This window comes from Natator depressus, chromosome 4 (genome assembly GCF_965152275.1).
Source record: "Natator depressus isolate rNatDep1 chromosome 4, rNatDep2.hap1, whole genome shotgun sequence".
NCBI lineage: Eukaryota > Metazoa > Chordata > Testudines > Cheloniidae > Natator > Natator depressus.
The window spans coordinates 10,222,178-10,239,578 of NC_134237.1; the positions used below are offsets into that span (position 1 = coordinate 10,222,178).

General features: G+C 49.0%; 1 protein-coding gene across 1 annotated transcript in view; it reads right to left on the minus strand.

Moving 5' to 3' along the window:
• TEX15 (testis expressed 15, meiosis and synapsis associated) overlaps positions 1–15,329 on the minus strand; it is a 98,478-nt gene extending 83,149 nt beyond the window's left edge. Inside the window, exon 1 of the mRNA XM_074950379.1 lies at positions 15,301–15,329. The gene's annotated coding sequence lies outside the window, so the exon portion shown is untranslated. The remainder of the gene's footprint in view (positions 1–15,300) is intronic.
• Positions 15,330–17,401: the final 2,072 nt, after the last annotated feature.

Consider the following 17,401-nt stretch of genomic DNA (forward strand, 5'->3'; position numbering starts at 1 on the left):
ATTTTCTTTTGATAAAAAGCCCCATTGTATAATAAAAATTCATCCTCTTTACTTTTGTAGCAATATTTTATGGAGCTATCAGCAAAACAAATACTTTTTTACATTTTATTTATCACGTTGAAGCAGCCCCGAAGAAAATTTCCTTCCCTTTTATAAAACTCAAAGTTGTACAGTGCCTTTAGACCTGAACCTCTAACACACCGCCTGCTCCCACCCTACCTCTCAAACACTTTGATTGTGTCTTAACCAAAGAGGAATAGGTCCACTAAAATAAAAATGACATTACAGAGTTTAAGAGATATACTATGCCAACCTTTAAAAAAAAATAGGTTGCTTGTTCTGAAGTTTTGCCTAAATGAATTAGACAATATGAAAACAAAAAATAAACAAAAAACCCCACAACAAACAAAAACTTCTCTAAAAGCAGTTTAGAAAGATATGACATATGCCTCTTACTAGGTTCATCACTTGTAAATTGTGAAGAAATCTTTAGATTCTGGGGTACAGTCTAAAAACCCTCATGTTTGGTACAATGGTGTTCATAAGGTCTGTGAAATCAACTGACCTGAAAGTGGTTCTCCAGCTCCTGTCTAGTGGCAGGACCATATAGAAGATAACAACCTCCTACTGCTACCAGTTACTCTATTAGCTCAAGTAGTAGAGGACTGTGTTATGGATATAACAATCCCATCCTGCTGATGACCCACCACATGGGGGAGGTCAATATGGTTCCATTGGATGAAATTTTTGTTTTTCCAATTTTTAAGGTTGTTTTTTTTAAAAAAAAAATACAAGAAATTACATTAAAAAAACCCACCAAAAACCCCCTACATTAAAAGGACATTAAGGTTGCAGAGTCAACACTCAAAAGTTCGGAAATAATAAAATTAAGGTTACCCGTGTGCAACCTTAATTTGGCCCCTTGTGCATCTACATTATATGATTCAGTCTGTAACCACAGGATCACATCCGATTTTTTCCACAGGACCCCTACCTCATTCAGTGCACAGGACAGACAGTGTTCTCCCCGAATATTTCTTTTTATCCTCATCATTCAGTGCCTCCTGCATTATTTACTTAACACCATCAAAATGCTGCTCGGAAGACAGAATTATTAATTTCATCATTTGCTTTTCTATGGTGCACTCATCTTAATATCTTAGTACTTTACAAGCATTAATTAATGTATTGTGGGGTGGGATTACTGGTTCCATTTGACTCATGGGGAATTTAGGCATAGACATAAAAACCAGAATGGTGAGAGGTGTCCACTAATTCTGGTTGCCCAATTTGAGACACCTAGGGCTTGACTTTTCAGAGAACTTAGCATTTTAGAGCACTTTATATATTCAGAGCCAGCTCCCACTGACCTCCATCAAAGCTCTTACTGCTCAGCACTTCTGCAAATCAGATCTCAAGTTTCTTACATTGGGAACTCAAAAAATGAGGAACACACAATCAGTGACCACCTTTGGAATTTCTAAATATAACAGATGACCATTTCCTAACTCAAAAAGTGTTGCATCCAACACAGAGGAATTCTATATTAGACCTCATCTTGACAGACAGAGGAAGTGACCAGAGAACTAAAATTAATGGTAACTTAGGGTATAAGTGAGCACAAGTCAGAAAAACGAATTCACTGTTAAGCAAGTGAGGCCAGGACTTAGGAAGGCCCTGTGTGGTGATACTAGGACAGCACAGAGACTTACAATGATTCTTCATGCTTGAGTGGCAACAAGGTACTCAGGGTGCCACAAAAGAAGATATGGGCCTTGCCTTACAAGCCACTGCAGCTTCCTATCTCAGAAAATGCTAGCACAGGCTTCTACCAGCTCAGGCAGACAGGATGCTCGGTTGATGAGGCTGCTGCCAACAGATGACGATGTTCTGCATTCAAGTCCCTCGGGTGGATACTTACAAAGCCAGAGAGAGCAAATGTCCAAACTGGCATCCACACAACCCTCACCGCACAGCCAGTGTGTCTGGACCTGCTGCACAAACACCTCACCAGGAGGCCGCCATTTTGACCTACAAAATGGCAGACTCTGCAGATCAAAATGGTGGCCTCCTGGTGCGGCATTTGTGGAGCAGGACCAGACACATTCAGGGACAGACAACATCGTCTCATGGGCCAGACTGGCCTGCTGGACCCACGCCCCATCTGCTGATGGAATGGCCCCATTTGGGGTCATGACCCACAGTTTGGGAACCTATGCATTAAAGGGTTAGAAAACATGCCTTACAGCGATAGATTCAAGAAGAATCTATTTAGTTACGTTACCAAAGAGAAGGTTAAGGGGTGATTTGATCAGAGTCTATAAATACCTACATGGGGAACCAATATTTAATAATGGACTCTTCAATCTAGCAGAGAAAAGTATAACACGATCCAATGGCTGGAAGCTGAAGCTAGACAAATTCAGACTGGTAATGAGGCATAAATTTTTAACAGTGAGGGCAATTAATCATTGGAATAACTTCTAGGGTCCTTGTGGATTCTCCAACACTGACCATTTTAAAATCAAGAACGGATGTTTTTGTAAAGTAACTGCTCTAGGAGTTATTGTGGGGAAGATCCATGGCCTGTGTGACACAGGTGGTCAGACTAGATGATCACAGTGCTCTCTTCTGGCCTTCAAATCTATGAAAAGTTTGATTTAAGTGACTTGCCCAGCACCATATAGAAACTCTGTGGCAGGGTTAGAATCCAGTTATCCAGGACAGCATTGAAACCATCCTCTCCTGCCTCATTCACTACACATCTTCCAATGACACAGACCTCATCACCATCTGGGCCGAGTCCTTAGGGAGCAGGATACTCCTACTGTCATGCAAGCGGGCCATGCTTGCTCTCCTGCTCTAGAAGGAGGACCTCTGCAACCTAAGGAACTGGCAACCAGGCTCACTCCCCAGCATAGACTACAAGGTTGTAGCAAAAGCCATCTCACTGAAGCTGGGGTCCGTGCTGGTAGACGTGATCCATCCCTGTAAGACCTACACCATCCCGGGCCAAACCATCGTCAATAATCTCTGTCTGGTCCAGAACCTACTTCATCTTGCGTGTAGGAATAGCCCGTTGCTCACTCCTGTCCCCGGACGAGAAAATCAGGAAGGATCATGAGGTATCTTGTGGGCACACGGAGGGCAGTCAGCTTCAGGCCCCGCTTCACGGGCTTTCTCCAGCTGCTGTACGTCTCTGCTGAGAGTCTGATGAAGCTCACCTGGGCCTTGACTGAACCCTTCACCTTCAGGAGAGGGTTAAGTCAAGGCGGCCCACAGTCCAGCCAGCTGTATACCATCAGCATTGGGGTTGGTGTTTTGAGAGCTGGACTTGCGGGTGGTCCTGTCAGCATATGCCGACGATGTGCTCCTAATGATCCAGGACCTGGAAGACCTGGTGTGTGTGAAGGCTTGCCAAGCCATCTATTCAGCAGCCTCGTCCACCTGGATCAACTGGGCTAAGAGCTCGGGCCCCCTCCCACCCACGCTCCAGGCCATCCGATGGGGAGTGGATCCACTGCTCTATCTGAGCGTGTATCTTTCTGCCACCAATCACTCCCTGCTGGAGAATCGGAGCAATCTATAGGCCAAGATGGGTGAGCGGTTGCAGAGATGGATGTTCGGTGCCTTAAACAACTGGTCCTGTAGACACTCTGGCACCAGCTCAACACCCTGAGCCTGCCCCTGGGAACCCTGGTCAGCCTCCAGAAGACAACCCTGGAGTTTTTCTGGCTGAGGCTGCACTGGGTCTCTGCAAGGGTCCTGAGCCTCCCCCTGGAGGTGGGCAGACAGGTCTACACCTTCCACCTTCAGCCCCTGCAGAGACTCCTCTATAGTGCACGTAATCCGGCATGGAGCGTGCTGGCACATTCCTTCCTCCCCCTCCTCCATGGGCTCTGATATAACCAGCAGCTCTTTTATCTCCGAACCCGAGAGGTTTTCCCCGAGACCCCTCTAAGCCCCTGATCTTCTACCAGGACCTCTTTGGGACCTGGAAGCTAATCTCGGCAACCAGGTCTGTAGCAGCTGCCAAGGGGGAGGACCTCCTTTTGGAGCCCAAGCAACACAAACCACATCTGAGGTGCAGGTAGCAGAGTCTTCCTTGGTGCACCGTAGATTGGTCCTGGCTCGTACCACCAGAGTCAGAGACCTCCTGGACTATAATCAGCGGGTCTGGGTGGACCCCATGCTGCTTAAGGCTGTCCACCCAGCATGTCTCATGTCACATGCTTCAGGAGGTGAGGGCAGCCTTGCCTCCTGCTTCTCTTGCTTTCCTTGAGCAAGTCCTATGGCAGGGTGCTCCCCGCCCAGCTCTCACCGTTGGCCCTCCAGACCTTGCTATTTGGCCCGTCCCATGAACCTCTCCAGCCACCCCTGGCACACCACCTGAGCCCGCTTCACAATACCCAGCCTGTCCACCTCTGAACTGTGCCCAGGAAACATCTGTACGTGCTCATGCTCCCTACTATTCACTTCCTCGCCCTCGAATCCCACCTCAACAACAAGTCGCAGGACCTGTTTCCACCCAAGGAGGTCAAGGAACCCCGGTGGGCCAGTCTGTACTCTACTGTGGTCCCATGGCCCACCAGAGATATTAGTAGGGCCCCATGAAATCCATTTTATTATTGTGGATTTTCGTATTTATTATTTTCTGATTTCATTCTTTTCCATTTTAAAAAATATTAATTCTGTCTTCTTCGGCCCCGGGGCTACGGCAGAGAGGCAGTGGAATCCTCTGGCCCCAGGGCTGTGGCGGGAAAGCATCTTTTATTTTATTTTATTTTATTTATTATTTATTGCATATTGCTGGATTTATTATTTTTTTTAATCGCTGGATTCCATGTTATTATTTTGATTCCACCATTCCATCTGTGTTCTCGTTAATGCAGATTTCATGTGGCCCTATATTAGTTGGTGGCGCCTTCACAGATCTGTGAGCACAGGTGTGTACCCGGCGTGATTCATGAACTTCCCCGAACACCTGCCCCTTTTGCAGAGAGAAGGAGACCCCGGCGCACATCTGTGTAGAGTGTGTCAGGCTGCAGCCCCTCTTCCAGCTCCTCTAGAACTTCTTGCTGAGGTTCCGGCTTCACTTTTCCCCGCACCTCCTGATCCTGGCACACCCCATCCGTGGTCCCACAAAGTAGCGGTACCTGCTCGTCAGCCTCCTTCTGGTGCTGGCCTATTTCTGGTCCCTTGCTCATTCACACCTCCAAGCAGAGTTCCTCAGGGTGGTGTCCACTGACTCCCTGGAGGCCTTTGGGGAGAAGTGGGCACTGTCAGGGGCTCTGCTCAATGTCTCCCTCCGGATCCCTAATTTTTGCCCTGTGAACCTTCACTCCTGTTCCTGTTTTTTTTTCATTTGTTGCTCCCAGTACACATTTGTGGCCCAGGTCCACTGGTCCCTTCCCCCCAACTAAGGGAGAAGGCGTTTAGCTATGGGCATGCTTAGGCCTGCCTGTGCCCCAATTTCCACAATAGGTACACACCTTCCAACTTCTGCAACAAATAGTGCAGGGGTCCTACAGACAACAGCCTCCTTCACTGCACAATTCTGATTCACTCCCTGAGCACCATCCATCATCTGCACTGAGTGAGGTGGGAATCCTGTGAGAAAAACAGTATGTGCTCATAATGCATATGCATGAGAGGGCTGAATCCAGGTTGCAGTGGCAACTTTAATTCTGACTTTCCCAACTTCTGAGTGCTTGACTTCGCAATCCTAATGATCTTTTAACGTCAACCTTTTGTGTGTAATTTCCTAGATCAAAACCAAAAGCAAACAGAAACCTACTTTGCTAAGTGGAAATCTTTAACACTTACCTGAGGTTCCTTCCCATGCATTGGGCTCACTCGTGCTCAGCTGCCAGGATTGACTGCACTGCAGTGGAGTCTCAAACAAGTCCTAGCCTGCGGAAACGCTGGACCCCCCCATTCACACGTTGCCCATCGTCCTCCATTTCAAAAATCTGGAGGGCTTTAAAGGGGAGGGTGCCTTCCGGTCTCAGTGACCCCTGGGTAGTGGAGCTCACAATTGTGACCAGAGCCGTCAGTGTCAGGCATTGCGCGACGGCTGCTGGAGGACTGTTAGGGCTTGTCTACACTGACACTTTACAGTGCTGCAACTTTCTCACTCAGGGTGTGTGAAAAAACACCCCCTTGAGCGCAGCAAGTTTCACTGCTGTAAAGCGCCAGTGTAGATAGTGCTGGTAGCTACGCCCCTCATGGAGGTGGTTTTTTTTAGAGCGCTGGGAGAGCTCTCTCGCAGCACTCTGCTGCGACTACACAAGCCACGTTAAAGCGCTTTAACGTTACCAGTGTAGACTAGCCCTTAGTTGATATAAGTAATGCAGCGTCTACGCTTACAGTGTTGACCACAGTACACCCACAGCTCAACACTAACAGGGGAGGTGATGTTACTGCATCAGTGGGAGACAAATATAAGCGTAGCCATGTGCACAACTAAGTCGATGCAAGGCAGCTTACATTGACCTAACTTTGTATCACAGACCAGGCCGTGTCTAAAGTGAGGTAGCTAGATGACGTCAGCACTATACCCTCAACCGGGGTGACCTCACCTAGTTTACGTTGCACTAAAACTAAAGTTTCTTGTTCATGCAGCAGGAGACTAACCCTTCTCTTTACTTTACCTGCCAGCGCCTGCTCCTTAGCCTGGCTCCTTCTAGCATTGCAACCTGTGATTGTGGTCACAGTGGGTATGTCTACATTGCACTAAGAGACCCACGGCATCGCCACACAGCTGGTCCAGGTTAAATGACCTGGGCTCACAGGGGTTCAAGCTGTGGGGCTAAAGACTGCAGTGCAGATGCATAGGCTGGAGCCTGGATTCTGAAAACCCATGGGTGGGTCTCAGTGACCTGGTTCCAGCCCAAGCCCAAACATCTACACTGCCATTTTTAGCTCCTCAGCCCAAGACCAAGTCAGCTGAACCAGACTTGGGCTTAGTGCTGCAGGTATTTTAATGCAGTGTAGACGTACCCAAAAGACAGCACAAAAGAGGGAGGAGGGGCCACCAGAGAGCAGACCTGCAGGTTTGCTCACTACAAGGTCCAAGAGCTCCTCTCTGCTGCTGCTATGAGAAGCAAGACAGGAAAGGGAAAACAAAGAGGGAGAGAATGAGAACATAAGAAAGGAACATGGACAGTGGTGACAGGGCAAGAAAGAAGAAAGAAAGAAAAAGGAAGAAGGAAAAGAGGGTAACACTTAGAACATGGATCCCTAAAATGCCTGCATCCTCTGACCTGCAATGAAAATAAAGCTTTACATTCACAGTTTCCATAAAAGTAATTTTTTCTACCGATGCGTACACTAAAAAGCTGGTGACATTTCAGTGATTGTTCTACAGTGCTAACACAGCACACCCAGGGATTCACTATAACATCCTGTCCCTCCATGCGGGGAGGGAGGGGGCACCAATATCTTCATGCCTGTTGAATTTTCCAGAGATCCTCCTACACTAGAGAAGAATAGTACCTCATACACTAGAGAAAAGTAGTACCCTTTTATCATTACTCAAGATACTCAGGTCCAAGTTTCCAAAGTTAATATAACTTGTCAAAGTTGTGTACTAACTAACCTCCAACTAACTGTTGACCTCTGCTTATCTGTGTTTATATTTAGTGCTAAATTGTAGTAAACACCATGTTAATTAACACAACTCCCTCAAGGCCATGGTCTAATGATGTAATTTTCTAGTGAAGACAAGGCTGTGCTAACACCCACCCCAGATGAATAAACCCTACACGTACACAGTCTTTTGGAAGGAACTTTTCTCGAGCACAGATAAACACAGATCTGCCTTTGCTTTAGATAAAATTTGGTATGACTACTAAGCCAGACCCCCCCCCCAAAAAAGTCATATGAAGATCTTCTAGATTACAACACAGTTCAATAGGAGAGCCTACTTGAATTAGAGCTGGAGGATCATGTTCTCTTTAGCCAGGAAGGGTTTTTGAGGTACTTTGTCAGGGAAGTGTCCGCTATTGGGGTTTGACAGTAAGTATATTGAGATCTCAGATAAACAGGCTCAGTTGATCTATTGATGGGAAATAAAATCAGCATAATACAGAAAGGTCAATAAGTTACCAATCAGGAGAATGATCTTGCAGTGGCTACATCTTCCCTGTTGCAAATTATGAGCTCAGTTCCACTCATATTTATTTTCCCTTTATGACAGATAGAAAATTCCAGATTCCACTGTAGAACCACAGAACTTACGTACTTTTTCTCATCTAGTTTTATACATCACATTCCCAGTGTCAGTAGAGACACCTGCACTAACTGTACCTAGCACACAATCCGTATTTTGCATACCTCAACAGGAGACAATTTGCTTCTGACAGTTTAACTGCTAATACATTTCTATAATAAAGATTAGGATGACTATAAAACGCTGTATTCTGGAAGATTTTAACCAGCTCAGTGCACTAACACTAGGTTAACACTTATCATGAACTAATTATATACTTGTATAGGTTCTGTTTTTCCCCTCTCTTTTCAAAGTATCATATTGGGCAGTAACCATTAAACCTGAATGTGAACCTTAGAAGTCTATAAATAATTTTGCATCTCTGAGACACACAGAGCACTAAGCTATCAAACACAAGCAAAAATGAAAAGTTTAAATCTAGACCATATTATTCACTGCTACGCTGTTGACAACTGCATCTGCCTTTTCTGTTACTTTTTCAGCTGTACTAATTAAGGAAACCCCAGGAACAGACAGGATTAGTTTTATAGGGTGATAATCAGAGCCTTCTTACTAGAGATTGCACATTTCAGAAATAAGGGTCCTATTGCACTACAGGAAATACCTTAACTTTAAAACTACCATTAGTTCTTAAAGTCCGGCATACTAAAGTATGAAAATTTGCCTAGTTTCTGATTTATTCTCCCCCCTTATGATATTAATTTCAAGTAACAAAGATTACTCTTATCCTTCAGATTTCATCTAGACAAATTTGAAGTACCAACATCTGAATCAACTTCCTAAATGGCAATTCTGAAAGCACCTAGACAGATAATCACATACATGCCAGTGCCAAAATTAAGGAGTGATTACTTAGATAAGTATTAGAAAAAACAGAAATCATTCCTCAAGGATTAGTCACACATGATACTTCTGCTAGCCTGTAATCTAAAGCACACAAAACCCTTTGCTTCCCGTAGATAAGATTCTGAAAAGTGTTGAGCTATATTCTAAGATGGGAGTTGCAAGAACTCAACACCGCTCAGAATTTGACCCAATGTAGTCTAACAATCAGAGGACAGAATGCTAATCTCACTCAAATCACTGCAAATTTTGCCACTGATTTACAGAGTAAAACTGGGCCCTAATTTGCCTGCACCCTCAAAAAGAATCTGAGGATACCAGTTATAAGGAATATGTGTCAACAAATTCACAACTCCTCTGGGTTCTTAACACTACCTTGGGATAAATCTTCTCAAATAGACCATTTCGTTTCTCAATTCCTCTGCTTGGCCTCGGTCCCGAAGAGTTCTTTCTACACAGAATCCCCTCAAAATCAATGGAACTCTTTGCAGGATCAGGTACTTATAGGAGTCCACTGCATACATTTCTTCATTCTTCTTCCCACTTCCCCGCCAAACACAGGAGGCCCCCAAATCCTTCTCCATAAATTTTATAGGTGTTTCACCATTGACTTTAGGAGTTTGGGAGTGAACCCTACATCAGCAGATGAAAAAGTGATTCACAAATAAAAGATAGTAGGCTGCTGGCTCCCACTTTTCACAGAAGAACTTCTTTAATTCACACTACTGAAAGTTATCTATTTTTGCATATCAGTAAGTAAAGCAAGCAATTTAAAAAAAATCAAGATGTACATGGTTTAATTATTGTAACAAGTACAATTTAGGTATGAATATTCTTACCAATACCTCACAGTACGTTAATAAATATACTGTAGAATACTTCATAAAAACAACTAAGTCTTAGCAACAGGAAAATAAGAAGGACGATCTTTTGTGCACAAAACTGACAGTCAGGTGATCTGGATTCTATTGCCAGCCCTTTTCTTAGGCAAACCTCTTAATTTTGCACATGATGAAACTAAGGCACAGAATGATTAAGACAATAATAATTCTTCCCTACCTCAAGGGGTTATGTGACCAAATTAATTGTTTGTAAAGTGCTTTGACAGCCTGAGATGGAAGGTGCTACAGAAATATTAACGTGGAGACCTCTCTGTTACCAAACATTTGCCAAAGGAAAATTTTCAGGGTTGCAGATTAACAGAGGTAGTGAAGATCTACTGCATATGCAAATAGCCTCTGGCAGAATGTGGCATGTGGTGAGAACTATTTTTAAATCACTACAACACAAAAATTAAAATATGTTAATTCCACTTAAAAATAACAATTCAGCAAGCTTTATATTACCAGGGTCTATTTCTCCCAGGGTTTGGTAAATGTTGCAGCCAACTCTCTCTTTATTATATTCAATCTTGTGTTAGTCTCACAAGCATGCTTTTTTTGAATATATTTACATTAAAATCCAAGACTGGGTAAACTGTGCAGTCTACATATAACAGCAGCTGGCAGAATGAGGGACTCACAATACCCAGTGAAAACCTAGGGAGAGTCGCTTTTCCTTTTGTAATAGTAACGCTATTGAAAACTGTTTGGGCTCCCCCTCCCAATGACACCAGTAGCCAAATTACTTTCAATGCCAGCCAAAGGGAGCCCAGGAGGCCCTGGGACTGATAACTACATTCCTATCACACAAAAGGCTATTGAAAGAGATACAGGCAGAGGTGAAAGTAAGCCGGTGCGGTCTGGTACGGGCGTACTGGTAAGAAAGTGCCAACTGTATTGGCTGGGCTGCTGATGAGGGGGGTGGGCAAAAGGGGCAGCTGCCCCGGGGAGCCCCAGGCCGGGCCTACCGTGCCAGCGACCAGAACCCCGGGCCCTTTAAATTTCTGCCAGAGCTCCCAGCTGATGCCGCTGCTACCCCAGGGCTCCGGTGGTGATTTAAAGGGCCCCGGGCTCCCAACTGCTGCTGCCTACCGCACCAGCGGCCAGAGCCCCAGGCCCTTTAAATCACCGCTGGAGCTCCGGTCGACGTGGGCCAGGCAGCGCTGAAGGGCTGGCTGGGGGATTTTGGCCCCAGCCTCGCCCCTTCCGCCCGCGCTCCCCCCCGCCACACCTTGCCCAGGACCCCGGCTGCCCTGCGTACCGGTAAGTCATTTAAGTTACTTTCACCCCTGAATACAGGTCACTGTCTGAGGAATGAAACATGTTCTACTAAATCGTTTAAAGTCCACGTGTGCCTTTAAAACATGAATGACTATCATGGGATCTGAGCCCTAAAATGCCACTGCCAAAGGTCTCACGTTATTAAGTCACCCACATGATGGAAGTACACTTTTTTTCCGAACAATACAGAGAATTGATACACTTGCTACACTATGGGGGCTGGGGGGGAAACAGCCTGGCTAGCTGGGGTATACACTGACTGTGCATGTGTGATACAGCCCAGCTACACATGCTGATGTGAGAGAGAGAGACAGACCTTCCTGGATATATACATGCTGACCCTTGGTCGTGTATGTGTTCACACGCTTGTGTGTGTATGTCAGCCTGGCTATCCCAGCTATACATATTGACCTATGGCTGTGTCAATGTGTGTGACTGTGAGAGAGAGAGACGCTATCCTGGCTCTACACATTAAGCTATTGCGGGGTATGTCTGTGTGTTATGAGCTGCCCTTCCCCCAGGGCAATTCAGTCGAGTTCGAGAAAGAGCAGGTGGTTTAAACAATTTATTGAAAACTACAATAGGACCTAAATATTCGATCCTAGGCTACAATGACAGCAAGTAAATTAAATCTCACCCCGCGGCTGGGTGGTCCGGCAAGGCGTACCGGCTGTGGTCGCATGAATCTGTTTTCTCTGTCTAGAGTCTGTCACCACTACACCACACCGCACCACACCGAGAAACTCTTGACACCCACATATATAGGCTGCACACAGGCTTGATTGACAGTCGTTTTGTTTACTTTTGCTAACTGACAATTCTATTTTTACACTCGCAACAGTTATTTCCTCACAGTTGTTAAGATCTGCGGAGTCGTTGTTGTTTACCACCTTTTCCCCACCAATTTCTAGTGCTCCCTCCCTGACCTACAGGTTTCATCTAATGGTGGAGTCACAGCCCTGACTTTTATTTTCCCCCAGGGATGCCCCAGCCCCACAGCCCTGCCCATATGCCGCCCCTTCCCCCGGGGCCCCACCCTCGCTCTGCCTTATCCCGCCCCCACTCCGTCCCCTCCCTCGTGGCCCTGCCCTTGCTCTGCCGTTTCCCGCCCCTGCTCTTCCCCCAAGGTCCCTCCCACCCGCTGCTCTCCACCCTCCCCAAGCACCTCCCCCAGCCGCCAAACAGCCGTGGCTGGTGGGTGCTGAGTATCCACTATTTTTTCCCGTGGGTGCTTGAGCCACGGAGTCGGCGCCTATGGGTGGAGTGACTCTTGCTCATTCAAAATGGAGGCCAGGGACTCAAAATGGAGTCACTCAGGATCTCCCGTATCAGCCACCAGCACCAGTGGACCCAGGCTCAGCCCCCCCACTTCCGGGCTCTGCGCTCTCCAGCCCACCTGGCAGCCCCAAGAGCTGCTGGAGGGGCTGCTGCTTCCCCGGTCCTCCCCCAGCCCATTAGCTGTGTACCCTCCCCCACTACTGCCACCTCCTGCCGGGCGCAGCACACTCGGGGCAGCAGTGACCCGCATGCCACTGACAATTGGTGTGAGAGCGGGGCAGGCAGCACGAGGCCCAGAGAAACACATCACGGGGAGGGCACAGTGGACCTGCCCCACTGCACCTCCCCCACTGCATCCTGTCAGCCCACTGCACCCTTCCCCCCCGTACCCCCATGTCAACCTACCCCCCTGCACTGTCACCCCATTACACCTCATGTCGTCCCACCCCACCCCTCCCTGTTGCTCCTTCCTCCACTGTATCCCATGTCACCCCACTGCACCTTCATTGCACCCCCTCCCCACTGCACCCCCTCATTGCACCCCTCCCTGCTGTACAACCACTGCACCCCCTCAGCCCATAAGGCCCCCTGACACCCCTCCCTACCTCACCCTCCATGTCATGGCATCCCCTCACTGCAGCCCCCATGTTACCCTCTCCCTGCTGCACTGCACCCTGTATCAACCCCCATATGCCTATGTAACTCCCCTCCCCAGGGCACAGAGGAAGCAGCTTCAGGAACACAGGGGAGTAGCTCCAGGGCCGGGTCTGCGGGGGCAGGGGCACATAGCAGGTATGGGGGGAAGGTCACACTAGAGACAGGGACAACAGACATGGAGGGGGGTGTCACTCCATGGGCACGGAGTATGCAAGGGGAGTCACACCACCAGGTGAGGGTACCCTGGCCAGCACAACGGATCCAGGATTGTCCCCCATATGCCCAGGCTCAGCACCCCCCAGCCCAGCTGGCAGCCCTGTGGGGCGAGGCTGCTGCTTCCTCCAATCCTCCCCCAGCCCATTAACAACCACCCTCCCCCACACCACCACCACCACCATGCTGCAGACAACGTGAATGAAATCAGGGTGGGACCCAAAGCAACCCACCATGGAAGAAGATATGGCCTGGCCCACCTACCACACCTCTGTGACACTCCCCAGGGTACCCAGGGTTGTGAGGCACCTCACCACCACCTGCCCATAGCGTGGGGGAGACTAGTCTGGGCTTGCCAGGGGTCAGCTCCCTGGCACCCCGACCACAGACAGCACACATACTCCCCTCTCAGCCCCTGTGGGCTCCAATGTCCCTCACAACGGCTACTGACAGGCAAGCTCCAACGCCCGTGTCCTCTAGCATCCCCCTGGAGTGCCCAGGCCCTGATCCACTGGACACTCCCCAAACTCCCAGATCCCCTGCTCCCAAAGGAACAGTACAGCACAGCTAGCTAGTTACACCTTAAACCCCAGCTACGCTTAACACCCAGCACTTAGATTTGTTTACAGTGAAAACAGGAATAAGATTATTTAACAAATAACAGATTCAAATGACAGCAAGTAAGATTAATGGAAACAAAGGCTTACACATAAAATTATATCACAACACACATCCTAGAGCTTAAATTTAACTAACAAGATGCCTGCCTCTTGTCTAATAAGGTACTGCTCACCCAAAGTCTTTCCCACCAAATTTTTCAACCAGGATGCGGTCAGAGACCCTCCTTTCAAAAGATGAAGCCCACTAGCAGCTTGACTTCACAACTGAAGGACACTAGGATTTCTCACACCAGATATACAAAACCAGGCCGTCGATCTTCACGTGAAAACAGGGGCCCCCATTCTGTGTTGTTCACCTCTTCCAGAAATTCAGAGTCTCTTCTGAAGTCCTTGCAATCTCTTCACTAGTATTTGACTTTGATTGTCAGCCACACAATACACAATGGTCACCAGGAGACCCTACCTCCTGCCTGGTGAAATTTGCCTTAAGGCACCTGCTTCTGGGTAACCTGCATTTCCAGTATATATACACACCTATAACTGTGCCCAGTAGCTGCACACGCATTTCGCACAGATACCAAGAAGCAGTGTGACACAGGCTTTCAGCAAAAAGTTCACATGAAGCTCTCTGGTGAACAACTAGGATGTACATACCAGACCCAGGGAATCCCTGTAACTCAGATGCACACCTGTGCCTTCCAGGGCCAGCTGGCGTCATGAGATCCTTGGGTCACAACCCAATGCGATACGCTGCCCATCACTCCCTCGCCACTGCACCCAGTGTCACTCCCCTCCCCACTGCATCTCCCCTGTCACCCCCTCCCCACTGCACCTCCCCTGTCACCCCCTCTTTGCTGCACCCCACTGCACCCGAGTCACCCCCTCCCCACTGCACCTCCCGAGTCACCCCCTCTCTGCTGCACCTCCCGTCAACCCTTCTTACTGCACCCCCGGCCGTCACCCTCTCCCCGCTGCACCCCACTGCACCCCCGCGTGTCACCCCTCCCACGGGGACTTGGTCCAGGGCCGGGCACTGGGGGAGACTCGCTCGGGGCGCCGGGCCGGGCCGGGGGGGAGAGCGAGTCGCTCGGCAGCAGGCCTGGGGCAGGGAGAGCACCGCTCCCCGGGGGACACGCGCTCCGCAGCCCGGGACACCGGCCAGCCCGGCCCGGCCCCAGCGGGCCCGAGATTCCTCCCGCCACCCGCGGCTCTGCGTCCCCCGGCCCGCCCGGCAGCCCCGGGGGTGGGGGGGTGGAGGGGTTACCGCTTTCCCGACCCTCCCTCATCCCGTTACCTGCTGCCAGCAGCTCCTGCCCGGCGCAGCAACCCCGAGCCGCCCGACCTGCCGCGGGCAGGGCGAGAGCGGGGGCGGGAGCGGTCCGGCCGCCTCGCCCGCGGCCTCGCCGCTGCAGGGCGCCCCGTGTCCCGCTGCCGCACTGCACGCCCGCCGCTGCACCCCGGGGTCGTCCCACCGCATCCCCAGTGCACCTCCCCCTGTGTCACCCCAAGGCACCTGCCCCCCTTGCACCCCCTCTCTGCTGCGCCCCCACTCACGCAGGCTACCAACTGGCACACTGCAACCCCCGCGTCCCCCTGGGGTGCCCCGCCCCTGACCCACTGGACACTCACCAAATTCCCAGATGCTCCGTTCCCACGGGAACAGCACCGCACAGCTCGCTAGTTCCGCCTTAGACCCCAGCTCCCCTGACCACCCAGCGTTTAGATTTGTTTCCAGTGAAAACAAGCAGAAGATGGTTTGACAAAGATCAGAGACTCTGATGACAGCAAGGAAGGTTAATGGAAACAAACGGTTACACCTTGCCTGCTGCATCCCTCACTGCACCCACCACCTCACCCCCCCTCTCCTTTGGACCCCCCACCTAGCCCCCTCACATCCCTCTGCTCCCAGCGCCCCCCCTCTGCAGCGCCCCTCACCTCACATTTCTCAGGCAGGACAGCAAGGAGGAGGAGTGCCGCTGGAGCCTACTGATATGACCCGTGGTCATTACAGGGACAGAAGTACAAGGACAACTGTGCCCCCGCGACCGTCCTTTCCTACAATCACTCAGGGAGCAGCTGCTCTTAAGAGATAACCCGGGGGAGGCCCCTCGCCCAGGGATGTGTGCCCATGCAGGGAAGGCTGGCGACCCTCCGGAGCTGGTAAAAGTGATGCCAGAAAATCTGGCAGAAAAAAGGGCTCAGAGTGGAAACAGACACTCTGGAGGAGTTGTGAAGAAGCTGCCCAGTCGTTTGAAATACCGTCTAGTGTATTACTCCGTTTCCAAGGCAGGAAGAGATGTTTCAGGAGCACTGGATATTTATATACAGGGTATGTAAATAATTAAGAAAGTGCCAGTAGATGGCACTCAAGTACACATAGCCGAGTTCCTGGTGGTGTGTGTAGTGCTTGTGCGCCGCAAATGACTCTTCTGGCTACTTTTTACAGCCGCTCTTAACAGTACTCCCAGAAATCCCAGCGCACATCTAGAGAGATTAAGGCCCTGGTTTTGCCTAATGGGAAAGTATTACCCCTGTACCAATACAGTTACTGATGTAACTCCCTGTTATTCTGGTACAAAGTCTTGTGTACACAGGAGAATTTTTTGGTATCTTTAATTTTTTCAGCATAAACTACTTTGCATCTACACACAAAAGATTTGTTTACATTTTGTCTTGTGTTTTATCTTGCTGTAATTAATCCATTTTGGGTGACATAACTATTTAGTTCTACCACTGAAGGGTTCATGTTTAGTTATTCCACCTGGAAACAGTCAGAGCATACCCTGACTGTTTTGTAGAAGCAATGCACACATTGCTCTATCCAAGGACAAGGACTAGATATGAACCATGAGAAGTTGATTAAAAGACAGTGACCGTGGGAAGCTTCCTTAGCCTGGGCTCAAGGCCTGAGAACCAGGATTGTAGTAGATAAAAGTTGGTAAATAAGAATATTAATCAACGTCATACATTCCTTTGTTGTGTCTTTTTGCGGTAGAAGTATGTAATGCATAGGGGGGAGAAATATAATAAAAGGGGAAGGTGGAAAGCTGGGGGGAGCAGCCCATTTCAGCTGACCAGCCTGCTTGCTTGCAAAAAGCTGTGTTCTGTCTTGTTATTGAACCGCCACAACTGGCGCCCAAACGTGGGGCCCTCAGCACTCACCTCGCCCGGCAAGGGTTTCAGACGCGTCACTCATCCGCTTCGTGGATCCCGGTGAGTATTTTTCGTTGTGGTAAGTATGGGAAGCTCCCTCTCTGCTTTGCAAGTGCAACACCGCAATGAGCTACAGTATTTGCTGCGTAAGGCTCAGCATGACTGCCCCGCTCGAGCACTCACTCTCCTGCTACAGGAGGTGAGTGCCCAGTGCCCGTGGTACCCTAAAGCTGGAACCCTTA